The 26,372-nt window shown below is 46.2% G+C and overlaps 1 long non-coding RNA gene across 3 annotated transcripts; it reads right to left on the bottom strand.

Annotated features, from left to right (window-relative positions):
* Positions 1 to 3,419: 3,419 nt before the first annotated feature.
* On the bottom strand, positions 3,420 to 26,063 carry LOC141580663 (uncharacterized). Of its 3 annotated transcripts, none has more exons than XR_012512961.1 (4): positions 25,389 to 26,063; positions 24,438 to 24,538; positions 23,319 to 24,165; positions 3,420 to 5,261 (listed from the first exon to the last, which is right to left on the bottom strand). It is a non-coding gene; the product is annotated as an uncharacterized LOC141580663 (long non-coding RNA). The 3 variants fall into 3 exon arrangements; XR_012512962.1 differs by lacking the exon at positions 3,420 to 5,261 and adding an exon at positions 7,284 to 9,598; XR_012512960.1 differs by lacking the exon at positions 3,420 to 5,261 and having other exon boundaries at positions 22,908 to 24,165.
* Between the last annotated feature and the right edge of the window lie 309 nt (positions 26,064 to 26,372).

Genomic DNA, 26,372 nt, shown 5'->3' with positions numbered 1-26,372 from the left:
GGGGTGGGTAACATTCTGCTTCATTGAGGGTCAAGGGAGGGTCAAGATGAGTTGCCCTCTGGAAATTCGGTCCCCAATCTAGTCTCCTGGCCCTGCTGCCTTTGTTGGCAGCTCCTCCCGAAACTCTCACTTGGTCTCCAGGACAATGAACTCCTCACTGGTCCTCATCCTGCCTCCATGGCGGCACCTGCTCTTCTTTCTGGCCATGAGTATTGGCGTGCCCGGCGGCTCAGTCCTCAGCCCTCTCCCATAACTGGTCTTATACAGTCTGTGGCCTCAGAGGCCATTTCCACACCGATGACTTGCAGACCTCAGCCCTGAGCGCATGCTGGTGCACCCACTGGGTGACAGGTGGCGCCTCCAGCATCAATGACTCGGAGCTCTTGGGTCTGCCCCTCCACCTAAGCCACCTCCCCAGCAGGGTCCCATCTCAGTTGCAGTGAGCAGCCTGTGCAGGCCGTTATCACTGAGCTCCACCTGGACACTGCTCGCCCACGCCCACCCTGGAACCCTTGACCAACCAGCCCCCCACCCCTTCCCAAGCCACTCTCACCGCCCTGTCTTTCCCCCACCTCACAGGGTTCACCATTCTCCCATTGCTGCCCCCTCATCTTGGCCACCCTTGTATTAGTTATGTTAATTATTTTCTGTATTTTATGATCCTTTGACATCTTGCTGACCTGGGAAGGACTCCTCTCAGGACTAGCTAATCCCTAGATACAGGACCCTTCCAGCACACCTTTTGTACACAAAACAGCCAACCCCAGCCCACTCCAACCATCTCCCCTCCTGAGCTTTTACACTAGGCAACATAGTGTGCCAATTGCCCCGGGGCCAGGGGGCCAGACAACCTGAGGTTGTCAGGAAACCTGACACCCTGAGCCCCATGAAATTACCTGAACTCAGCTCTAACCCTGCTCAGCCCGGTTGCTGTTTGTCCATTTCTTCCTGTGAAAACCACAGCAGAGGCTCTGGCTCGCCGTTTCCCTCCCGGCTCTTTCCGCCTCCTGGCCCCGGTGTTTCCCTGTGGCCCCACTTACCCCCGTGTGTCCCTTCCTCTTGGGAACTGTGAGTAACAGACCATTTTGTCAAAGGCAATCTTCTTTGTTTTTCTTTTTAGACAGGGTCTCACTCCGATGCCCAGGCTGGAGTGCAGTGGCGCCATCTCGGCTCACTGCAGCCTCAACCTCCAGGGCTCAGGTGATCCTCCCACCTCAGCCTCCTGAGTAGCTGGGTCTACAGGTACCTGCTATCATGCCCAGCTAACTTTCCATATTTTTTTTGGTAGAGATAGGGTTTTGCTATGTTGCCCAGGATGGTCTTGAACTCCTGGGATCAAGCAATCTGCCCACCTCAACCACGCCAAGTGCTGGGATTACAGACGCGAGAGCCACTGCCGCCTGGCCGAAGACAATCTTCTGAGCTGTTGGTTGGCCTCACGTTACCAGAACAGCGGTGAAACCTACACTTCAACACCCCGCATCCTGGCACCGCTCCCCCATGCTGGTGAGAGCCCTCCTGGCACCTGCATTGCCACTCTGCCCCTTCAGTCCTTCAAACCATGTCACTCTCTTCCTTGAAACCCAACCACCTTGACCCAACAGCCACCCCACCCCTTCCCAAGCTGCTCTCTCACTGTCCTGTCCTGCTCCCACCTCATGGGATCCACCACGATCCTCCCCAAACCCCCAGCACACTTAGGATAAGAGGCCAAGACTTGCTCATGGCCCTTGAGGCCCCCCCTGACCCTGGCCTGCTGACCTCTGAGACCTCAGCTGCCCAAACTCACCTCAGCTCTGGCCATGCTGATCTCCCTGCCATGCTCAGTGCCCCAAGCCCTTCCCTGTACTGGCCTGTGCCCTAGTGTACCCTGCCTGGCACACCCTTCCCTGACCCTGGCCAGGCTGGTGCCTTTGCCTCACTAACGTCGCTTCCCTGGCCACTGACCCAAAATAACACGTCCCCTTGCCGGCCTCCCTGCTTGATTTGCTGAGAGCACATGCCCCACAGCTGCCGCCTGAGACTGTATCATCTGTGTGTCTGCTGCTGCCTCAGCAGCCCTCTGCCCATGGGGGAGGCCAGCTCCTTGAGGCGGGAACTCTGTTCACGGCTGCAGCCTCAGAGTCGGGAGCAGTGACTGCACGTAGTAGTCACTCAACAAACTTAGATGAAGCAAATAAATGTGTGAAAATGCTGCAGAACGGACAACCCCGACCCCTGGGCCATGGACCAGCAGCAGTCTAGGGGCTGTGAGGAGCCGGACTACACAGCTGGAGGTGAGTGATGGGCTCGCAAGCAAAGCTTCATCTGTATTTACAGCCACTTCCCACCGCTTGCATCCCGCCTGAGCTCCGCCTCCAGGCAGGTCAGTGATAACACTGGATTCTCTCTTTATTATTATTGTTTTAAAATTTTTTTTAAAGACGGGGTTTCACCATGTTGGTCAAGCTGGTCTTGAACTCCCGACCTCAGGTGATCCACCCACCTTGGCCTCCAAAGTGCTTGAATTACAGGCGTGAGCCACCGCGCCCGGCCATACACTGGATTCTCAAAGGAGCTTGAACCCTATTGTGAACTGCGCATTTGAGGGATCTGGGTGGTGCTCTTCTTATGAGAATCTAATGCCTGATGATCTCTGTCTCCCGTCACCCCCTGATGGGACCAGATAGTTGCAGGAGCACAAACCCACGCTCCCACTGATTCTGCATGATGGTGAGTTGCAGAATTATTTCATATTACAATGTAGTAATCATAGAAAGAAAGTGTACAATAAATGTAATGAGCTTGAATCATTCCAAACCATCACCTCGCCCAACTGTGGAAAAACTGTCTTCCATGAAACCAGTCCCTGGTGCCAAAAATGTTGGGACCTGCTGCTCTAGAGTGTGAATTGGGGAAAGAGGACCTCACTGTAGGGGCCAGCTCACTTCATGAGGAAGGAAGAGGGAGATCCTAAGAGAATGCAGCCCTGAGCAAACGTCAGCACTTCCCGCAGAGGTGAGGTCGGTCTGCAGGGAGCAGGGGGCTGTGACCCAGGTGGCATCAGGAAAGATGTGGCATTTCAACTGTGCTACAAAGGCTGGCAGGATCTAGAAAAAACGGGCAGGGGGCCAGGTGTGGTGGCTCATGCCTGTAATCCCAGTGCTTTGGGAGGCTGAGGCAGGCAGATCACCTGAGGTCGGGAGTTTGAGACCTGCCTGACCAACAGGAAGAAACCCCATCTCTACTAAAAATACAAAAGCGCGTGGTGGCACTTGCCTGTAATCCCAGCTATTCGGGAGGCTGAGGCAGGTAAATTGCTTGAACCCGGGAGGTGGAGGTTGCGGCGAAGCGAGATCACACCATTGCACTGTAGCCTGGGCAACAAGAGCAAAACTCCTTCTCAAAAAGATAGGAAAAAGAAAAACGGGCGGGGATGCCAGGAGGAGGGGATGAGGTGAGCAGGGGCAGGAAGCAGGGAAGGCCTGGGTGCCTGGAAAGGGGCATAGAAACATTTTGGGCTTTGGAGTCAGGGAGACTGGGCTACAGTCCTGGCTTCGCCACTGTCCTCTGGGTGACCTTAGGCAGAGAACTCGATGCTATGGAGCCTCTGTTTTCTTATCTGCAGAATGGGGATGCACTCAGACTCAGGCTCTATGGAGACACCCAGGGTTCACGCATGTAATACCCTCCACACGGCATCTGGACCCTGGGGGTTGGGTCAGGTCACCTCAGCAATGGTCCTCAGGCAGGACTGTCATAGCAGTAGGAGGTGAAGCCACCCAGCAGTAAGTGGGCACCAGGTCGAAGAGGGTTTGGGTCTCAGCGTAAACGCCTTTGGTTGAACCAATGGTGTATTGAGCTTCCCGCACTGACATTTTCTGAGTGGAGGAATCACTTGGTTAGAGCAGGGATTTAGGTCCTGAATTTGGAGCAGGTGGAAGTGCCGAGAAGGAAAGAAAGGTCAAGGCTGCGGCTTCTATGGTCCAAGCGAGTGATCACAGAGGCCGGGGGTAGGGCGCACAGCGGAAGTGGCGTCTCAGGGGCACTGGACCAGTGGGACAGTGACGTCACTACTGACGGCGCCCTCCCCGCTGGGGCATCCACGTGCTAACGTGTGACTTCCCATTGTACAGAAAAGGAAGACGAGGCTCACAGAGGTTAGGCGACTGCTCTTAGGTCACACAGTTAGTGCTGGACCCAGTGTAGGAACCCACCAAATCGGACCCATCTTGTGTTTGTGAATAACCGAAGGACATGGCAGGCAGTGGAGGTGGTCAAAGGCAAGGGCAAGCCCCAAATCGTCCGAGGCAAGGATTAGACTTGGAGCTGTGTCCATCCTGAGGGTGGACGGGTGGGGGGCACTTACCAGAGCAGGGGAAGGCTGGCTTGGGTCAGTGTTCTTGCAACATCTGTAAATTGCAGCATTAGGCAAGTTAGATGTGTGAGGAAATCCTGCTTAACCACACAGACGTTTCTTAAACATTTCATTTTTACTTAAAGTATTTAAAGTACAGCAAATCTATTTGTCTGCCTTTCGGTGTGGCGCCAAAACCTTTTCTCTGAGTGGGAGCCCACCGACTGGCACGCTGGGTCATCTCCGTGGCAGGGACCACAGCAGAGTGAACCAGCACTGATTTCTGGTTTCAGTGTTTCTAAAGGGACATGAGACCTGGAAGCCGCTTGCAAGGCAATCTCGAGGCAGAGTCCGTCATTATTTGCGTGATTATTTTCCCCAAATCATTGTCCCCATCTCTGCTGGGACTTTCCAAAGTTTCCAGCCTGGTTTTCAGGAAGCAGCTTCCTTTCTGCGTTAGTATTTCATCAGCTTCCATCAGGGGCTCTCCGAGAATGGGCCAGGGCTCCCAGGGACCCTTGCGACGCTTTCAGGGAATCCAAACTCCAAACTCCTTTCATGGTCAGACTACGATGTTGTTCGCCCTTGATGCTCTCATTTTGTCCAGAAGGTACAAATAAAGATTTCCAGAGGCCCCAACCCTGACCTCTGAGCTGATGGGATGTGTGCTTGTGTGTTCCTGTGCTTTAAAAGTCTCTTGTCTTCAATTCCGAATATGGTAAATATCAATCAATGCAAACCACATAAACAAAAGCTTTCTGGGATCGTCAATGATTTTTAAGAATATAAAGGAATCTTTAAACAGTTTGAGGCTGAGCACGGTGGCTCACACCTTTAATCCCAGCACTTTGGGAGACTGAGGCAGGAGGATCCCTTGAGTCCAGGAGTTTGAGACCAGCCTGGGCAAGATGGTGAGACTCTGTCTCTACAAAATAAATAAATAAATAAACAAAAATTAGCAGCACACATCTGTGGTCTTGGCTACTTGGGAGGCTGAGGTGGGGGGATCACTTGGGCCCCCAAATTTAAGGCAGCAGTGAGCTGTGATAATGCCAGTACACTCCAGCCTGGGTGACACAGCAAGACCCCGTCTCTGAAAACAAACAAACCTAACTAGTCTGAAAACTTGCTAGCTTATATGATACTTAATTAAACTATACATTCATAACATCAAGAACAGCTGGCACAAAAAAAGGCTTGGGCACAAACACAACTGGCTTGTGGTAAATACGAGATCAGCTGAAAGCCAGAAGAGCTGAGTGCGCCCGGGATGTCTAGGGGACACCAACACACCTGTCACCTGCAAGGGCTGGGGGAGGGGCCAACCACGTTAAAGGGGATGCAAAACGGTCGTAACAGGCCAGCTGCGGGCGAACACACGGTGACGGCCAGGCCCTGTGCTGGAGCGTCCCTCATGTCTCATTAGATCCTCACTGCAACCCCAGGAGGACCTTTTATCTCTATTCTGGTTCCGTCATTACGAAGCTGGGAGAATTGGGGCTCCAATGAGCCCCGGCCCCCTAGCTCGTAAGGAGAAGAGCTGGTCCCCGATCTCAGGTCTGCTGCTCCCCAGAGCTCAAGTCCCAGCCCTGGCTTCTCAACTCTGAGTCTCTGAAAGGGTTTCCAAGGAGGGGGTGGAACTTGTGGACTCAATGACGTCAGACGTGACCTGAGGCTGGGAGGCCAGGCCGAGCCCTGCAGGTAGGGAGGGGTGAGGTCAGGGTTGGGTGCCATCCTCAGGCTGTGGAGGCCACAGCAATGCCCAGACGGCAGGGTCTCCTGCTCCCCTGTGCCCCACTGTGTGCCCAGCCTCCCAGGGGCAGAAACTACATCCTGGCCTCCACCGCTGCCTCCACTGCGTCCCCTGTCTGTCCCACATCCACCTGCAGGCCAGGGACAGCTGGGTGTGCTGCGGGCCCTGGGAGGCGCCCCGTGGTTTTTTTTGCAGGCGCGGTTGAGCAGATGGGGCAGGCTGCTCCCGGGGCCCTTCCACCTCAGAGACCGAGGCTTGCTCAGAGCCCAGGAACGTCGGGCTCACCCAGACACGGCCAGTTCTGAGGTCAGTACGGGGCCCCGGTGGCCAGGAGCTCCGGCCGCTGAGGGTTCGAGTCACGGTGGAGGAATGGGGCGTGGCCGCTCTCCTCCTCAGGGCTGGGCTCCCGGACGCTGGCCCGTGCCCCGGTGGCCGTGGAGACCATTGGCTAACTCCCACCTCCACATGAGATAATCGGGAGGACTCCTGCCATGCTCTGCGTTTTCAGCATAATGGAATTCAGGAACATTCCTGGGCCGAGCCAGCCTGCAATTCTAAAGGCGGAGACCAGGGCAGCCTGCAAGGAACTCAGGATCCGGGCTCACTTCCTCTCCACACGATCTTCCTACTTCCCCTAAGAAAGCAGTGCCTCCCGGGGCTCCACGCCTCTGCCTCCTGCCTTTGCCCACGCGGCGTCTCCACCAGGAGTGGTCACCCCTACACCGTTTAACTGAGTCCGCCTCTTACCCCACCCCAAGGCCAAGTTCAAGGGCTGCTGCCTCCTCCAGGATGGCTGCCCGGATTGCTCCATCTCTATTCCCAGATATCCTGCAGTGGAGCGATGTTCCTGAGGCAGAGGCAGTGGATGTCTGGAGAGAGGACCGAACCGGGGGGGCTAGAGAAAGAGCTGGGCGATCTTAGGCAAGCGATTTAACCTCTCTGAGCCTCAGTTTCCTCAGCCTCTGAACGAGGTGGGAATCCGGAGGATTCCAAGGGGCCCTTTCAGATCTGCCTGTCTCTTCATCGCCTTTTGAAAACTCGCCCCTTTCCCCAAGCTGCTCGAATTCCTAAGGCGTTTTGCAGAGGGACTGCGCGAAGGGTCTGGAAGACGGCGGGGGCGGGGAGCGGCAGCCCCGTCCCGACGCCCCCCGGGCTCCGCAGACCGGCTCGCGGGAGACCGGGCGGCGCCGACAGGCAGCCCTGCGCTGCCCCCTGGTGGCCGATGCGGACATTGCAGCCAGGAAGCCTTTCCCTCCCCGCCTTCCGGAGAGAGGCCGCCCGCGGGACGCCCCCCGGCTTCGCGGCCCGCCGCTCCCCCGGCCCGGGACTCCCGACGCCGAGCGGAACCAATCAAGCGCACATCTCAGCCCGGCCCGTCAGAGCGTGGTTCCGAAGGCGCCCGGTCGCGGGGACGGGGTGGGCGTGGCAGCCCCCAGAGGCGCGCCCGCCGGCGCCCCCTTTTCCTGCTCCTCCTCTCCGGAGCGCCGCGCAGCAGCTCCTTCGGAAGCGGTAGGGGCGCAGACACCTCCTCCCCACCTCTCTGCCCACCCTGGGACAATTGCACCCTTCCCAGCCCTCTCTTCTGAACCCTTACCAAACCCTGACCTCCGCTACCTTTACTGCGGCCTCAAGACCCCGCCCTAGGACTGTGGACCACGTGGAGGCCCCGGAAGGAGCCATCACTGCCCCCAGGGGGCGCTGGAAGTAGGGGTGAAAGGGATGGGGAGTTCCTGCAGCAGGATCGGGGGCCTGTCTGCAGACGCAGCAGGGCTCCTGTCCTTCCCGCCTTCTCCACGTCGCAGCGCTCTGTCTTCCCCGGCCGCTCCCGTCTCCTCCCTGCGCCTCCTCCGTCCTTGAGCCTCGCGTCGCTGGCCTCGCAGTCCTATGCAGGCAGGCTGTGCTTAGCCCCATTTCCCGACTCATCTCGTTCTCAGATGGAACAGGTCCAGGGGCTGCTGGGCTCCCACACCCTGGGCCCTATTCCCAGGGCTCCGTGTGGTGTTTGAGCACCTTCCTCAGCCCTCCTTCAACACACGGAGGTCTGGGATTTCCATCTTGGACCCAGGTGCTCGTCCTGTGCCTGGCCCTGACCTTCCCCTTCCCTGTCCACCTTGCCTTGGGTCCTTTCTGCTCTCCTCTCGTTTCTTTCTCCCTCATCCCTTCCATTTGCTGTCACCCCTCTGGCTGTGAGGGAGATTTGCCGGGTTGGGCTGGGGCTGGGGTTGGGGTTGGGGTTCTGAGGGACAGAGGGTCTGGACAAGAGGCTGCTCCTGTGCAGGCTTAGGGGTGTCCGCAGTCTGGATGAAAAGCCGAGGTAACCCAGATACAGCCACGTGCCTTGCTCTGCCTAAAATACATACTTGGAAGATCCAATCTGTGACCCTTGGCTGCACTTTTTTTTTTTTAAAATTTTACTTTAAGTTCTGGGTTACGTGTGCAGAACATGCAGGATTGTTACGTGGGCATACACGTGCCATGGTGGTTTGCTGCACCTATCAAACTGTCATCTAGGTTTTCAGCTCTGAATGCATTGGGTATCTGTACTAATGCTCTCCCTCCCCTTGCCCTCACCCCCTGACAGACTCTGGTGTGTGATGTTCGCCTTTCTGTGTCCATGTGTTCTCATTATTCAGCTTCCACTTATGAGAACATGTGGTGTTTGGTTTTCTGTTCCTGTGTTAGTTTGCTGAGAATGATGACTTCCAGCTTCATCCATGTCCCTGCAAAAGACAGGAACTCATTCTTTTTTATGGCTGCATAGTATTCCGTGGTGTCTATGTGCCACATTTTCTTTATCCAGTCTATCATTGATGGGCATTTGCGTTGGTTTCAAGTCTTTGCTATTGTAAATAGTGCTGCAATAACATACCTGTGTATGTGTCTTTATAGTAGAATGATTTATAATCCTTTGGTTATATACCCAGTAATGGAATTGCTGGGTCAAAAAGTATTTCCGGTTCTAGATCCTTGAGGAATCACCACACTGTCTTCCACAATGGTTGAACTAATTTCCACTGCCACCAACGGTGTAAAAGCATTCCGATTTCTTCACAGCCTCACCAACGTCTGTCGTTCCCTGACTTTTAAAAAATTACCATTCTAACTGGCATGAGATGGTATCTCATTGTGGTTTTGATTTGCATTTCTTGAATGACCAGTGACGATGAGCTTTTTTTCACAGGTGTGTTGTCCGCATAAATGTCTTCATTCGTGATCGTTCCCTTTCCCCAGTCCCTCAAGCCCATGCTCGTTCACATATCACAGCCCCTCACCAACCAGTGGCTGTGTCTCCTGAAACGCGGGGCCGTCTCAGGCCATGCATCAGAAGAGGAAACCACCGCTGCCTCAGCTGAGAAGTGACTCTTCAAGCCACTCTCATTTCAGCTGCCAGAACTCGGTCTGTGCCCCCTCCAGCTGTCAGACGGGTAGTCTGCCTTGGCCTGGATGGAGAGACGCTGTCAGGAAGCACTTGGGCTGTCCTGTATTTCCCTGAGGACTCCGATGAGACGCTACAAGGACAAAAACCATGTGCTCATCTCAATCAATGACAAAAAAAGGATTTGACCAAAGATAACATCCCTTCATGACGAAAATCATCCACAAATTAGATATGAAAGGAACATATCTTAACCCAGTAAAGGGCTACATGACAAACCCGCAGCTAATACACTGAATAAGAAAAAGTTGAAAGCTTTTCCTCTAAAATCTAGAACAAGACAAGAATGCCCACCTTCACCACCTGTGTTCAACACAGTGCTGGAAGTTCCTGCCACAGCAATTAGGCAAGGGAAAGAAATAAAGGGCATCCAAAACGGAAAGAAAGAAGTCAAATTTTCCCTGTCTGCAGATGACAGATCTTCTATTGGCTCCACCAAAAAAAAAAAAACCAACCTGTTAGAATTAATAAATTCAGTAAAGTTACAGGATATAAAATCAACATATAGAAATCAGTACTGTTTCCATACACCAATAGCAAACTATCTGAAAAAGAAATCAAGAAAGCAATTCCTGGCCTGGGCGTGGTGGCTCATGCCTGTAATCCCAGTACTTTGGGAGGCTGAGGCAGGTGAATTGGCTGAGGTCAGGAGTTTAAGAGCAGCCTGACCAACATGGTGAAACCCCTTCTCTACTAAAAATACAAAAAGTAGCCGGGCGCAGCGATGTATGCCTGTAATCCCAGCTACTTGTGGGGCTGAGGCAGGAGAATCTCGATTGAATCTGGGAGGCGGAGGTTGCAGTGAGGTGAGATCATGCCACTGCCCTCCAGACTGAGAGACAGAGTAAGACTCCATCTCAAAAAAAAAAAAAAAAAAAAGCAATCCCATTTACTATAGCCGCAAAACAAATAACAACAACAACAAACGAATAAATTTAACCAAAGATCTCCACAATGAAAACTATAAAATATCAATGAAACAAATTGCAGAGGACACAAACAAACGGAAACATAGTCCATGTTCATGGGTTGGAAGAATTCGTTAACAATACGAGGGGACTTCAAAGACTTAGGGAAAAATGGAGTTAAAAGATAAACATTTAAAACATAAACTTGATTTCTCAACATAACCTCCGTCAACTTTGAGACATTTTTAAGAGATGTGATATGGTTTGGATCTGTCTCCCCCTGCCAGATTTCATGTTCAACTATAATCCCCAGTGTTGGAGAGGTGGGGCCCGGTGGGAGGTGATTGGGTCACGGGGGCACATTTCTCATGAATGTTTTAGCACTAACTTCTTGATGCTGTCCTCATGATAATGAGTTCTTGTGAGATCTGGTTGTTTCAAGTATGTAGCCCCTCCTCCCCCCCCCAACCATCGTTCCAGCTGTTGCCATGTAAGACACCTACTCTCGCTTTGCCTTCTGTCATGAGTAAAAGCTTCATGAGGCCTCCCCAGAAGCCATCGTTCCTGTACAGCCTGCAGAATCATGAGCTAGTTAAACCTCTTTTCTGTGAGAATGGACTCATACAGGACGATGCCAGCCATTTAGTTCGTCCCTAAAGAACCGAGGTTTCTGGGAATTTAACTATGTCAATGTAGTATTTTTTTACATTATTAACTAAAGAAAAATGGATGCCATTTAAAGATTTTTTTTTTTTTTTTTTTTTTTTTTGAGACAGAGTTTCGCTCTCGTTACCCAGGCTGGAGTGCAATGGCGCGATCTTGGCTCACCGCAACCTCCGCCCCCTGGGTTCAGGCAATTCTCCTGCCTCAGCCTCCTGAGTAGCTGGGATTACAGGCACGCGCCACCATGCCCAGCTAATTTTTTGTATTTTTAGTAGAGACGGAGTTTCACCATGTTGACCAGGATGGTCTCGATCTCTTGACCTCGTGATCCACCCGCCTCGGCCTCCCAAAGTGCTGGGATTACAGGCTTGAGCCACCGCGCCCGGCCCTCATTTAAAGATTTTTCAAGATCAAGGCCAGGTGTGGTGGCTCATGCCTGTAATCCCAGCACTTTGGGAGGCCAAGACAGGCAGATCGCTTGAAGTCAGGAGTTGGAGCCCAGTCTGGCCAACATGGCAAAAGCTTGTCTCTACCAAAAATACAAAAATTAGCTGGGCATGTGGTGTGCGCCGGTAACCCCAGCTACTTGGGAAGTTGAGGCATGAGAAATTGCATGGACCCAGGAGGTGAAGGTTGCAGTGAGCTGAGATCACACCACTGCACTCCAGCCTGAGTGACAGAGCGAGACTCTGTCTCAAAAATAAAATAAAATAAGAAATAAAGATTTTTTTAGGATTAAGAAACAAAAAGAAGGCAGAAGCAGCCAAATCAGTCAGGACTGTAAGGTGCATGCCTAATGATTTCTCACTGAAACTCATAAAAGCCCTTGTTTGACAAGAGGAATGAGCAGGAATGTTCTTGTGGTGAAGGATTCTGGTGAAGATTATCTGGGAGATTTTCTGTTAAAGCTTTGGCTAACTTTTGGAAAACATTCTCATAATAAGCAGACCTTATCATTCTTTAGTCTTCCAGAAAGTCAACAAACCAAATGCCTTGAGCATCTCGAAACCTGTTGCTCTAACCTTTGCCCCTGACTCGCCCGTTTTGCTTTGATGGGATTCCTTTGTAGTCATTGCTTTGTGTCCTGTCTTCAGAATCATACTGGTAAAGCCATGCTCCATTTTCTGTTATAATCATTTGAAGAACTGCTTCAGGATCTTGATTCTACTTGTTTAAAGTTTCCATTGAAAGCTCTGCTCTTCTCTGAAGTTAACCTGGGTAAAACTTCCCTTATCCTGTTTATAAAATTAATCAGGGGCTGGGCACAGTGGCTCATGCCCATAATACCAGCACTTGGGGAGAATTGCTTGAGCCCAGGAGTTTGAGACCAGCCTAGGTAGCATGGTGAGACCCCATCTCTATAAAAAATAGAAACAATTAGCCTGGTATGGTGGTGCATGCCTGTGGTCCCAGCTACTCAGGAGGCTGAGGCAGGAGGATTGCTTGAGTCCAGGAGGTTGAGGTTGCGGGGAACTGTGTTAATACCATTGCAGTTCAGCTTGGGCCACAGAATGAGATACTGGCTCCCAAAATAAAAGAAAATGAAAATTAATCAGGGAAGAAGGGAGAGGGAGGAATAAAAATAAACCAAGCTTGCAGCACATTCAGCATTAATCATGAAGCAGCCTATTCTCTGACCTGCTTCCTCATAGTGGTTTGGTGCCTGTTGTCCTGGAATCATGTAGATCCTGTTACAAGATTATAGTTCTCCTTAACTGCTCTATAGATAACAACATAAACAGTATAAAATGTTAAGTTTTCCTTTTGAGATATGCTTTCAACTCCTGCATACTGATAAAGTATTGACTTGGCTGGTCTGAAGGACCCCACTGATGCCAGCTGGTCTGAAGGACCCCATAAGAAGCTGAGTCACCAAAGCCTGAGTTTCCACATCTTGATGATTTCATCCCCCTTACCCCAACCAATCAACACCCTTAATTCTCCAGCCACTCATCCTCCATAATCCCCTTAGAAACCCAAGCCCAGAACTCCTTAGGGAGAGGAATTTGAGGGTCTCCTCTCATTTCCTTGCTCAGCACCCTGCAATCCATTAATCCTTTCTCTGCTGCAACCCCTCCTGTCTCACTGTCATGGGCCTGTTACTGCACAGTGGGCCATGGGTACAACAGGCTTGGCACCCATTGAGTGGAACATTTGTTCAACTATAATTTTTCAGTCACAATTGTGTATGCTGAACCAACTGAGATGTCTATGGTCTTGCCTATTTTTTCTTCTGTTAGTTGTCAGTCCTCTTCAGTTAGGGCACAAAGAAGCTTAATGTTTTCCTCAAACATTGATGTGGATGATCTGCATGTTCTCATCCCTTCAGGTTATCCACGTGTAAACTGCTGATTTCTCCAGGGCATTGTTCTCATACGCTTTTTATAAAGCATCAAGATTTCATCATTTGTCCCTCTAGGCTTCACCATAAATTTCATGTTTGTTCTTGCTTCTGTTTTAGCAGAATTCATGTTGCTCTGACAGGGGCTCTGATATGGTTTCCATCTGGGTCCTCACCCAAATCTCATGTCAAATTGTAGTCCTCAGTGTTGGAGGTGGCGCCTGATGGGAGGCAATTGGATCATGGAAATGTTTCTCAAGAATAGTTCAGCACCATCCCCTTGGTGCTGTTCTCATGACAGAAGTGAGTTCTCACGAGATCTGGTTGTTTGAAAGTGTGTAGCACTTCCCGCTTCACTCTCTCTGGCTACTGCTTTTGCCATGTGACATGCAGGTTTCCACTTTGCCTTCTGCTGTAATTGTAAGCTTCCAGAGGCCTCCCAGAAGCAGACACCACTGCTAGGCTTCTCGTACAGCCTGCAACTGGGAGCCAATTAAACCTCTTTGCTTTGTAAATTAGCCAGTCTCAGGTATTATTTTTTATAGCAATGTGAGAACAGCCTACGGACTCTTTTTAAGCCTATGTCTTATCCTTAGTTCCTCAAACTAGATCCTGCTCAGGCATATTATAATAACTTAGTATGACTTTTTTTTTCTGTGCAAAAACTTTTGCAATCCACGCATAGTTTTTTTCCTAATACGCACTTTCCATGAACTTCTTGAAGACTCCACATATTGTATCATATACTTCAAAATAATTAGAAGAGAGGATTTGCAGGTCCTCACCACATGGTGAGGTCAATGATCAATGTTTGAGGTTATGGTTATGCTAAATACCATGATTTTATCATTACACAATGTATACATGTATTAAAACATCACACTGTACCTTATAAACAGGTACGATTATTGTGTGTCAATTAAAAATAAAATAAAACAACAACAAAAAAGAACTACTAGATTCTAGGTTGGTCCTCCTTGTTCATTATGCCTCATAATCTTAATCTTTTCAGATTTTCTCTTAATCTTAATTCCTCTTAATCTTTTTCAGATTTTCTGTTTTTTAAAATTTAAACTTTGATTTTAGTTTCAGAGGTATATGTACAGGTTGATTCTAGAGAGAAACGGAATGTTGTGGGGATTTGGTGTACATATTCTTTAATCACCTAGGTAATAGGCATAGTACCTGGTAGGTAGTTTTTTGGTCCTCACCCTTGTCCCCTTCCTCACCTTCAAGTCAGCCCCAGTGTCTATTGTTCACTTCTTTGTGTCCATGTACGCTCAATGTTTAGCTTCCACTTACAAGTGAGAACACGCGATGTTTGTTTGTTTTTGTTCCTGCCTTAGTGTGCCTAGGATAATTGCCTCCAGCTCCAACCACTGCAAAGAATAGGATCTCATTCTTTTTATGGCTGTGTAGTATTCCATGGTGTATGTGTACCACATTTTCTTTATTCAGTCTACAATTAATGGGCATTTATGTTGATTTCATGTCTTTGCTACTGTGAATAGTGCTGCAATGAACAGGTTTGCATGTGTCTTTATGGTAGAGTGATTTATACTCCTTTGGGTATAAACCCAATAATGGGATTGCTGGATCAAATGGTAGTTCTCTTTTAAGTTCTTTGAAAGTCACCAAACTGCTTTCCACAGTGGTTGAGCTAATTTACATCCCCACTAGCAGTGTATAAGCGTTCTCTTTTCTCTACAGCCTCACCAGCATCTGTTATTTTTTGACTTTTTAGTAATAGCCATTCTGACTGGTTTGAGATGGTCATCTCATTGTGGTTTTGATTTGCATTTCTCTAATGATTAGTGATGTTGAATATTTTTTCATATGCTTGTCGATTGCATGTATGTCTTCTGTTCATATCCTTTGCCAACTTTTTAATCAGGTTGTTGGGTTTTTGCTTATTCTTTTAAGTTCTGTAGAGTCTGGATATTAGACCCTTGTCAGATGAATAGTTTGCAAATACTTTCTCCCATTCTGTGGGTTGTCTATTTACTTTGTTTTATAGATTCTTTTGCTGTGTAGAAGCTCTTTAATTTAATTAGGTCCCATTGGTCCCTTTTAAATTTTGTTGCAATTGCTTTTGGCGTTTTTGTTGTAAAGTCTTTGTCAGAGCCTGTGTCTAGAATGATATTTCCCAGGTTTTCTTCAAGGCTTTTTATAGTTTTAGGTTTTACATTTACGTCCTTAATCTTGGATTGATTTGTGTATATGGTGTAAAAAAAGGGGTCCAGTTTCAATCTTCTGCATATGGAGAGCCAGTTATCCCAGCACCATTTATGGAATAAGGAGTCCTTTCCCCATTGCTTTTCTTTTGTTGTTGATTTTGTCCAGGATGAGATGGCTGTAGCTGCGTGGCTTTATTTCTGGGCTCTCTACTGTGTTCCATCAGTCTATGTGCTTATTTTTGTACCCAAACCATGCTGTTGTGGTTACTGTAGACTTGTAGTATAAAGTATGGTAATATGAGGTTTCCAGCTTTGTTCTTTTTGCTTAGGACTGTGTTGTCTATTTGGGCTCTTTCTTTCATTCCGTATGAATTTTAGAATAGTTTTTACTAAGTCTATGAAGAATGTCATTGGTAGTTTGATGGAAATAGCATTAAATCTGTAAATTGGTTGTGGCCATTTTAACAATATTGATCCTTCCTGTCTATGGACATGGGATGTTCTTTCGCTTGTTAGTGTCATCTTTGATTTCTTTCAGTAGTTTAATTCTGGTTGTAGAGATCTTCCACCTACCTGGTTAGCTGTATTCCTAGGTGTTTCATTCCTTTTGTTACTGTTGTGAATGGGATTGTGTTCCTGATGTAGCACTCAACTTGGATGATATTGATTTACAGAAATGCTGCTGACTTTAGTACATTTATTTTTGTATCTGGAAACTTGGCTAAAGTTGTTTATCAGATCTAGGAGATTTTGGGCAGAACCTGGGGTTTTCTAGGTATAAAATCATATTGTCTGCAAATAGTTTGACTTCCTCTATGGATGCTTTTTATTTTTCTCTTTCCTGACTGCTCTGGCTAGGACTTCTTATACTACACTGAAAAGGAGTGGTGAGAGTGGGCATCTTTGCTGTGTTCTGGTTCTCAGAGGGCATGCTTCCAGCTTTTGCCCATTCAGTATGATGTTGGGTGTGGGTTTGTTAAAATGGCTCTTATTATTTTGAAATACGTTCCTTCAATGCCCACTTTGTTGAGGGTGTTTAACAGGAAGGGCTGGTGAATTTTATCAAAAGCCTTTTCTGCATTTATTGAGATTATCATGTGTTTTTTGTTTTTAGTTCAGTTTATGTGATAAATCACATTTATCAATTTATGTATGTTGACCCAACTTTCCATCCCAGGGAAAGCCTACCTGATTGTGATGGATTAGCTTTTTGATGTGCTGTTGGATTTGGTTTGCTAGTATTGTGTTGAGGATTTTTCATCTACGTTCATCAAGGATATTGGCCTGAAGTCTTTTGCTGTTGTTGTGTCTTTGCCAGGTTTGGGTACTAGAATGATGCCTGGCCTCACAGAATGAGTTAGGAAAGAGTCCCTCTTCCTCAATTTTTTGAAATAGTTTCAGTAGGAATGGTACCAGCTCTTTATATGTCTACTAGAACGAGGCTGTGAATCCATCTAGTCCTGGGCTTTTCTGTTTGGCAGGATATTTATTACTCTTTCCATTTCAGAACTTGTTATTGGTCTGTTTAGAGTTTGAATTTCTCCTGGTTCAGTCTTGGGAGTTGCATGTTTCCAGGAATTTTATTCATTTCTTCTAGGTTTTCTAGTTTGTATGCACATGGGTGTTCATAATAGTCTCTGGTGGTTTTTTGTATTTCTGTGAGGTCAGTGATAATGTCCACTTTGTTATTTCTAATTGTGTTTATTTGGATCTTCTCTCTTTTCTTCATTAGTTTAGCTAGTAGCCTATCTATCTTATGTATTTTTTCAAAGAATCAACTTACAGTTTTTGTGATCTTTTGTATGGTTTTTCATGTTTCAATTTCATTCAGTTCAGCTCTTTTTTCGATCTGATACCTCTTCACATCTGCACTGTATTCTGTGAAATTCTCTTACATTTATCTCCTGGTTCACCAAATCTTCCTCCTTGTCTAAACCATCGATTCTGCTATTTATTAATTTTTTAAAATGACTTTTGGGGGTCATTTTCAGTCTGAGAATTACAATTTGGTTCATGTTCAGGTCAGGCTGTTATTACTTTTAAAATAGAATCTTGTTCTTTCAACATGATTTTTATTCCTTCTTTATGTATTTAATCATTTAAAATATATTTGGTATGTAATTGATTTGGGCTATTCTGTCATCACAAGTGCCTGGGGTATCTAATAATCCTGTTGATTGTATCTGCTGACTTTCTTTTACTGTGAATTGTTTCCTTGTGTAGTTTGTAATTTTTAAAAATTATTGGAAGTTTTCTTCAGCTGGTGTTGCCATTGTTTTCCCCCAGTGAAAAAGAGTCTCGTGTGGCCTGGCATTGAAGATGTCTTTACGAAATGACTTATCTTTGCTTTAGCCTTGGAGCCAAGGGACCACTCTTCTGAAATTAATTATATTATGTATATATATATTTATAAAATAGTTAATTATAATTATATAAATAGATCATATTTATACATCATTATATTTTAAAATATAATTGTTTTATACATAGCATGTAATTTAAGATAGCCTATAATTTAAAATGTTATATTTATACATAATCATATTTTAAAATAGAATTATGTTTTATAAATTATATTTTAAATTATAATTAATTATAATTTATAAATATATATTTATATAATTAAATATATTTTATATATATTATATATATATTTGGTTTGGGATTCCCTTACTTTATGGGAAGTATAAATTAAACCTTTACATCTGATTGGGATGAAATGAGTTTGGAGTTTCTGTTTCCAGTGGGATGTTTTTCCCCCTTGATTTTTCTGTGCACAGTCATGCTTGGTTCTGGAGACTTTGCTTGAGTTTTTCTAGTTCCTCTTATAAGAAGGGGACAGTCTTTCAGGGTCTCAACTCTACTGAGTTCCTAGTTCACCTCTGCCTCATGTAGGTTAAAGCCATATTTCCTTTATCCTAATCGGCATCAAAACCCAGCCGTGAGCCCCTAGGACATGTATTAACATTTGATGCTTCCCTGAGCTCCTGGTGTTGGCTCATGGTTACCCGCTGGCTGTAGTTTCTATTTTATTTCTGTTTGAGAAGTATCTCTTTTCCTTCCTTCAAGCTTTCCTATGAATTACAAAGACATTGGCATATATATTTGGAGGCAGAGATTGCTAGTATAGCAGAAAAGGGGATTTCCTAATTAACTTTTTGTTATTAATTTCTAGATTAATTTCACAGTGGTTAGAGGATTTACCTCTGAGTGATTCAAATCCCTTGAAATCTGTTGAGAATTGTTTTATGACCTAGCATATAATTCATTTTATTTGATGTTATGTGTGCACTTAAAAAGAATGCGTATTCTGTCATTGTAGGGTATAGCATTAATTAGGTCAGGCTAATTGTCCTATTACTGATTTCCTATTTGCATTTCTATTATATATTGAGAGGAGTGTGCTAGTGTCTCCCAATATTATTTTGAATTTGTCTCTTTTTCCTTTGAGTTCTGTTTTTGTTTTATGGGTGGATTGATGCTTTTATAATTGCAAAGCATCCACTTTATGTCTAGCAATGCCTCTTACCTTTAAGTCTGCTTTTCTGATATTAGCATAATGATACCAGCTTTCTTTTGTTTAGTGTTTATCTGGCACAGATTTTTTCAACTTTTACCTTTCAACCATTTTTGCTCTTGAGGTGGGCCTCCTGTAACCAGCATATAATTGAGTTAATAAAATCGGATCTGACTATTTTGGTCTTACTTGAGTTTATAGTCAATTTATATTTGACATAATTATTAACATATTAGAATTATAGCTACCATTGTACTTTCTGTGTTGCACCCATTTTATATTGCTTCTCCATGTCTTTGGTTTTTTTTTTTTTTAATCTTCTTTTGGATGAAGAGTTTTATTATTCTATTTTCCCTGTATAAACTTGGTATTTAAACATTCTTTTATTTGTATTTCGGTAATTATTGTAAATATTGCAACATGTATTCTTGACTTATTATTGTCTAATATAATTTAGGTCTTTTAATTCCTTTCACATCTTAAGACCTTAGAATACTTTATTGCTCCCATTCTTTTCCTTTATTTTTGTCAATATATATTTTAAACCCCATTAGAAATTATTTTTGATGTTTTGTATGGTTAATGTTTATTTATATTTATATATTTACTTTTTCTGTAGCTTTCAATTTTTTCATGCATTTCAGTTTTTAAAACTGGGTTCTTTTTCCTTTGTCTGAAGAATTTCTATTGGCATTTATTTTAGACTGGGTCTTTCTGGTTTGCTGTCTTTAAGTAATATTTTCCCTTCATTTTTGAAGGCTGTTTTTGAAACTGCCTTTGCAAAAATTGTAACAGTGAGAAAATTATGACAGCGAAAGGTCTAATCAACTTCATCTTGCTTTTAACCTCCAAACTGCTCTTGGCCATCCTGAGCATGGGCCAGACTAACTTTGGGAGACATAACAGCTCTTCCCAAAACATGATAGCTCTTCCCAAAACTAAGCCACTTCTGTACAACTAATGAAAGGAAGCCAGGTTAGGAAGATGAGAGGCACCTGAATCCTGCTGAGATGTAGGCATAGGTAAATGATTACCAGCCATTATTCTGGAGGTCACAAGGATTTGCAACTTCTCCAATTACTCCTGTAAATACTGTCACTACTGTAGACCCTAAAATTGCCCTTTTAAGATGTCTTTTCAGACTTTTGCATTTCTGATGACTGGATGACTCCAACTAGACCAGCATTTCCTCTGTGGCTGTCATCCAGAAGTGAACTGAGCACATGAGGACCATTTTCCACACCCCTATAATTGCATCCCTAACTAATCAGCAGCACTCATTCCCTAGCCCCCTGCTCACCAAACTATCTTTAAAAAACCCTAGTCTCCAAATTTTTGGAGAGGCTAATTTGAATAGCATTAAAACTACAGTCCCCTGTTCAGCTGGCTCTACACATATTAAACTCTTTCTCTATTGCAATTCCCCATCTTGATACATTGGCTCTATCTGGGTAGGCAGTGGGCAAGATTAACCAATTGAGCTGTTACACTTTCACTGAATATAGAATTTCAGGTTAGTTTTACTACCTTCCAGTCTGTTAAACATATCATTTCTGAGAGTCAATCTTGAGTCTTATTGTTGCTCCATTGAAGGTAATGTATCTTTTCTCTCCTGCTGTGTTCACGATTTCCTTTTCTATCTTTGTTTTTCAGCAGTTTAGCTGTAATGAATATAATGTATTTTATATTTACCTTGCTTAGAGTATATAGAGATTTTAAATTTGTGGATTGATGTCTTTCCTCAGTTTTGGAAAATTGTCAGCTATTAGTTCTTCAAATATTTCCTTACCCCATTATCTCTTTCCTCACTATCTGGGGCTACAATTACACTTATGTTAGGCCTTTACACTTGTTGTCTATGTCCTTTATGTTCTCTTTTGTATTTTCTATCTTTTTTCTTCTGTGTTAATCTTAATTTTTTATATTGCTGTATTTCCCAACTCACTAATCCTCTTTTGCTGCTTCAAATCTATTCATAATAGATTATTAATAACAGGTTACATTAATAATAAATCAACCTACTGAATTCTTAAGTTTATTTTTTACAATTTTTAGTTCTCAAAATTTTCATTTAATATTTTTCATAGCTTTTCAATTGTCTGATGAAATTCTATTCCATCTATCTTTTTCTATATTATCTTTGCCATATTAATAATAGTTCTCTTAAGCCCTTGTCAGCTAAGTCCAATACCTGAATCACCTGTGGGTTGATTTCCCTTATCTAAATTTCTCCTCCTTATATCTGACCATTTGGTCTTGTCTCTTGGTATGCCTACGTTTTTTATTTAATGCTGGACATTGTTCATCCTTTCCTCTGATAGGTAGATATACTGTATTAGTCTGTTCTCATGCTGCTAATAAAAGCATACCCGAGACTGGGTAATCTATTTAAAAAAAGAGGTTTAATTGACTCACAATTCCACATGGCTGGGGAGGCCTCACAATCATGGCAGAAGGCAAATGAGGAGCAGAGTCACAACTTACGTGGTGGCAGAAGCAAAAGAGCTTCTGCAGGGGAACTCCCATGAGATCTGAACAAAACCATCAGATCTCATGAGACTTATTCAATATCATGAGAACAGCATGGGAAAGACCCTTCCCCATGGTTCAGTTACCTGCCGCCAGGTCCCTCCCATGACATGTGGGAATTGTGGGAGCTACAATCAGGATGAGATTTGGATAGAGACACAGCCAAACCATGTCACATCCTATTGGTTAGTCAGCTTAATTCAATCAGGGACTGAGTTAACTCAGGGCTCAGCAGCAGAATTGGACCTCTGCCTACTTCTGGATCATGTTTATTCTTAGAGCATGGTTTTAGGGTTTCCTGTTGAGTTGCTGGGGTGTTCATCATAGGCCCTTGCCCCATTAATTCTAAGTTCTAGTCCTAGTGTCCTCAGCACAGTGAGACTATTGAAAACGTCACTTAGCTCTTCTGAGGCTCTGTATTTACCTACCTAGTTTCCATTTTGTGTAGCTCCAGAAATTTTCCAATATCTTGAGTTAAAAACTGGCTGAAAATTTGGCTCAGTTATCTGCTCTTATGGGATTCTGGATCCCCCACTCTAATAATTTAATTTTTTCTTTCCAGACCCATAAGCTCCCTATACCTTTGCTAGTTCTCTTGCCCGCTCTAGTAGCCCAGGCCTGGCCCAGGATTCCCAAGTGCCTGCGGGAAGAGCAGCTTCAAAATATGGCTCATCTTTTCATGGCTTTTCCCTTTCATGAATCTTGGCCTCTTAGGCCTAGCTGCCTCCACAGCTCTCCAGTGCCTTCGAACAAATGCTTTTTGGTATGCTGTCAGCGTTCTTGTTGTTGTTCTCTTTAAGAAGATTGGTCCTCTGTAAGCTCTCCAAGAAAAAGAAGCCCCTTTCTATTGTGTTTGAATCATTATATATTTTGGGGTCTCTTTGTTACCCCAACCTACCCTACCCTAAATAATACTTAATCTATCAGCATTTTAATATATTTTTTTGGAGAAATTGGCCTGCAATAAATATTATTCCAGGATGTTGAACCAAAGGCCTTATATTGATTAAAATAAAAAATATGAAGGAAGTAATTCTAAAGCCAGATATTGCCATTATCCACAAGATTTAGAAACACAGTCAAATACTGTGTGAAGAGGAATTTTTTTAAAAATGTTAAATCTTATTATAAAGATAATATAAAATCATATCTTTTATATAGTCATAATTATCTTTATATAAACATATAAAGATATAAAATATAAAGATAATTATAAAAATTTTTGAGTTAATATAAAAACAGAAAAATTCAAAGTTCAGTACTCAGAGGCAACTGCTATTTACATATTGACATATTTTTTCCAGTCTTATTTCTATATATTTTGCTTTAGTTGAGATCATATTATATGGAAAATCTATATGCTGATCAAAGAAGAACACACATAAAACAAAACTGAATGTAGCATATGCTCTGTGTCCTTGGCTCATTCAATTAATCTCACTGCACCTCAGCTTCCTCATCTGTAAAACAGATATTTATTACAGGGCTGTGGTGAAAATCTGATCAGTTATAGTATACGAAATTCTTAACATGATTTCAGACACATAATGGCCCAATCATTGGTGCCTATTAGAATTATTAGATGTCTTAGTCCATTTGTGTTGCTACAAAGGAATACCCGAAGCTGGGTAATTGTATTTTAAAAACAGGAGCCTTACTTGTTGCACAGTTCTGCAGGCTGTACAAGAAGTGTGGCACTAGCATCTGCTTCTGGTGAGGGCTTCAGGCTGCTTCCACTCATGCCAGAAGAGGAAGGGACAGTGGCACGTGCAGAGATCACATAGAAGGAGAGAAAGAGAGAGCAAGAAAGAGGTAAGGGAAGTGTCAGTTTGTTTTTAACAGCCAGCTCTTGTGGGAACGGATACACGGAGATCTCACTTCTTCCTGTAAGAACTGCACCAAGCACTTCATGAAGTATTGGCCCCCATAACCCAACACCTCTTGCTAGGCCATATCTTCAACATCAGGGATCATATTTCAACATGAGATTTGGAGGGGTCATAGCATTAGGACTAGTGAGATCAGTCATGTCCTCATTTTAGAATGAGACAACTGAATATGAGAGGAGTTAACGAACTTGCCCAGAGTCATACTGCTTGTAAGTAGTGGACTGCAGGTCCACATTCTGGTCTGCCTGACACCAAGGTCCTTCCATTGTCACCATCGGCTTCAAACTGCACATAGAACCATGCCGGGTCCTGCGATATCACAGAATCTGAGGGCTCTTTCTGGCAGCCGTGTGGAGCTAGAGTGAATCCATCATTAACTGCCATAATAATGCTGTGTATCAACCACATAACCTCAATGACATGTCACACTATAAATACCGACACACAACTGTGAATCAGCGACTGAGGCAGGGCTCTGCTAGGCAGTTCTTCTGGTCTTGGGTGGGCTCACTCACATGTCTGCTGGTCAGCTGCAGTTTAGCTGTTCTAGAATGAGCACAGCTGGGACAACTGGAAAATTGGACTCTGCTCCATGTAACTCACCACCTGGACTGTCCTGGCAAAGGAGAAGGAGCAAGAGTGAGGGAAAAGGGCGTTTCCCCTTTGCGCCCGCTCTGCCGCCTTTGAGTCCTATTTGTTAACATCGCATTGGCCAAAGCAAGTCACCTGGAGGCAAAGGGAGCAGAATGCCACGCCCACAGTGGGAAGACACCAAAAGTCTCATGGTACAGGAAAGGTAAAGAAAGGAGCATCGATCCATTAGGTCCATTAGAGAGAGGAGAAGACGCAGGAACCATCTAGGTAGCAGACAGGCAGGTCAGAACTCACCTGTGCCATCCCAGAGGATGACATGTAAAAAATTAACTGATGGGCTCTTTCCAGCTCCAGTAAACCCTTTAACTGGGTCGCTAGTTATGTGACCATGTTCCCTGAGGGTAAATCACAAATAAAACAAAATGTAAATAAAACAAAATGTAAAGGTGGGGTGGGGGATGAGGTGGCAACTCCTGGGTCTTAACTTCAAGAACCCTGGTCTAGGAATAAGCAAAAGATTCAGAAAAATATGCCTTGTTTCTTCTTCCTTCGTCAACAGTAACTTTCCTTCTTGATTAAGGCAGACCCAGATGGCAAGAGGCAGCCCTTCTCCCAGGGGTTGAGGGAGGATACTGAGCAGCAGAGCACCAGGGGCAAACGTGGGCTTGTGAACTAAGCAGGTCAGCTATACCCAGTGCATCAGCACAGGGGCCCGAACCAAAAGGAAACCAACAAGATCTGTGAAAGAGGACAAGGCGTGGAACACTCTAAAGAAGCGTAGTTCAGAGCCTACCACAAAGCCAGAAAGAAGGGACGGGGTGTTGGGGGTGGGGGCCCTCACTGTCCTGCACTGTCTGCAGCGACCCTGCCTTTAAAGGAGCTGGATGAGGCTGGTACCCACAGCTGCATGGGTGCTGCTCCCAAATTAGGAATTCATAAGCAATTCTGGGCTAACAAGAATCAAAAGCAGATTGATTGTACTGTATGTGGAATCCAGATACAGCTACACACACACAGTGAAGAAGACAAATAAAATCTCTGGAGACTCTGGGAAAGGGAGAAACTGAAGGTGATTATTCCCCCAGGAGTCTATGCTCCGTGTGGTTAATACAGCAGGGTGACCGCCTCAACCCCAGAAGCTGAGTTGGCTTTAGGATGACCAATTGGCCCTGGTCCACCCAGTACTTCTGCGATTTCAGCCCTCCTCCCAGGGGTAGACGGAGGATACTCAGCGGCAAAACTCACCGAAAGTTTTGCATTCCATACAGCCCCGTCGGTCGCAGTCATCCTGGCCGGCCTGGCGGGTGAGGACGCAGGCAGAGCAGGAACGAGGGGAGCCATGGCCTCCCGCCTGCGGAGTCTGCACGCGCGCAGGCCTCCCTGCAGACATCCGCAGAGTCTGCTGCACAAGCCCGAGCCCCGCAAATCTCAGGGAGACAGCGCTCCGGTCGGCCTGCCCGCCAGCCATTTCCCATCCCCGCACCCCGTGGAATATCCGCTGGGCCCTGAGTGTATTCAAGGGAGCAAGAACTTCAGGGAGGGCGGCCGCCAGGTACAGGGCAGCCACCCGCGGGGTGCAGCGGCCGGCGGAGAGTCCGCGTCACCTGCCCGGGCCTGGCGGCTGCGGGTCCTTAACAATCACCGCTGTGGCTTTGGGGCGTCCAGACGTGGGGTGGGGTGGGGGATGGGCGCGGACGACACCCCCTCCGCTCCCCGGAGCCGCTGCCGCTCCCAGGGCTGGCAATCAGGGTGCTCATTATAGCACTTACAAGTAGCGCACAAAGATCTGCCCGCCCATTTCAGCGGAGACAGCGAGGCACCGTTCAGCGCGCAGCGTGGCCGCCGGGCGAGAACTGGCGTCGGCTCTGGAAGGGGACTGCGCGCAGCACGGGCAGGCCGGGCGCTCAGAGCTGCGGGGAACCGTCCCGCCCTCTCTGTCCCCCCACCCCGTCCCTCTGTCCCCGCCCCGCCTCTCCCCTCCCTTTCATCCTCTTTTCGCCCCTCCGGCTCTCCCAGCTCCTCCCTCCTCCTCCATCCGAGCCCCGTCCCTCCCTTCCATCTCCTCCCCTCCCCTCCCCTCCCCTCCCCTCCCCTCCCCTCCTTCCCCTCCCCTCCTTGCTCTCCGCTCCGCCCCCCGCCACATTTCTGTGGGTTTCCACAGCCCCGCTTCTGCCTCACCGCTGACAACTTGAGTTTCTTGGGGTTAGCTCGGGAGTCAGGATACAAGGA

Source organism: Saimiri boliviensis, chromosome 12, assembly GCF_048565385.1.
Source record: "Saimiri boliviensis isolate mSaiBol1 chromosome 12, mSaiBol1.pri, whole genome shotgun sequence".
Classification (NCBI taxonomy): Eukaryota; Metazoa; Chordata; class Mammalia; order Primates; family Cebidae; genus Saimiri; species Saimiri boliviensis.
This window is presented reverse-complemented; position numbering and strand designations above follow the sequence as displayed.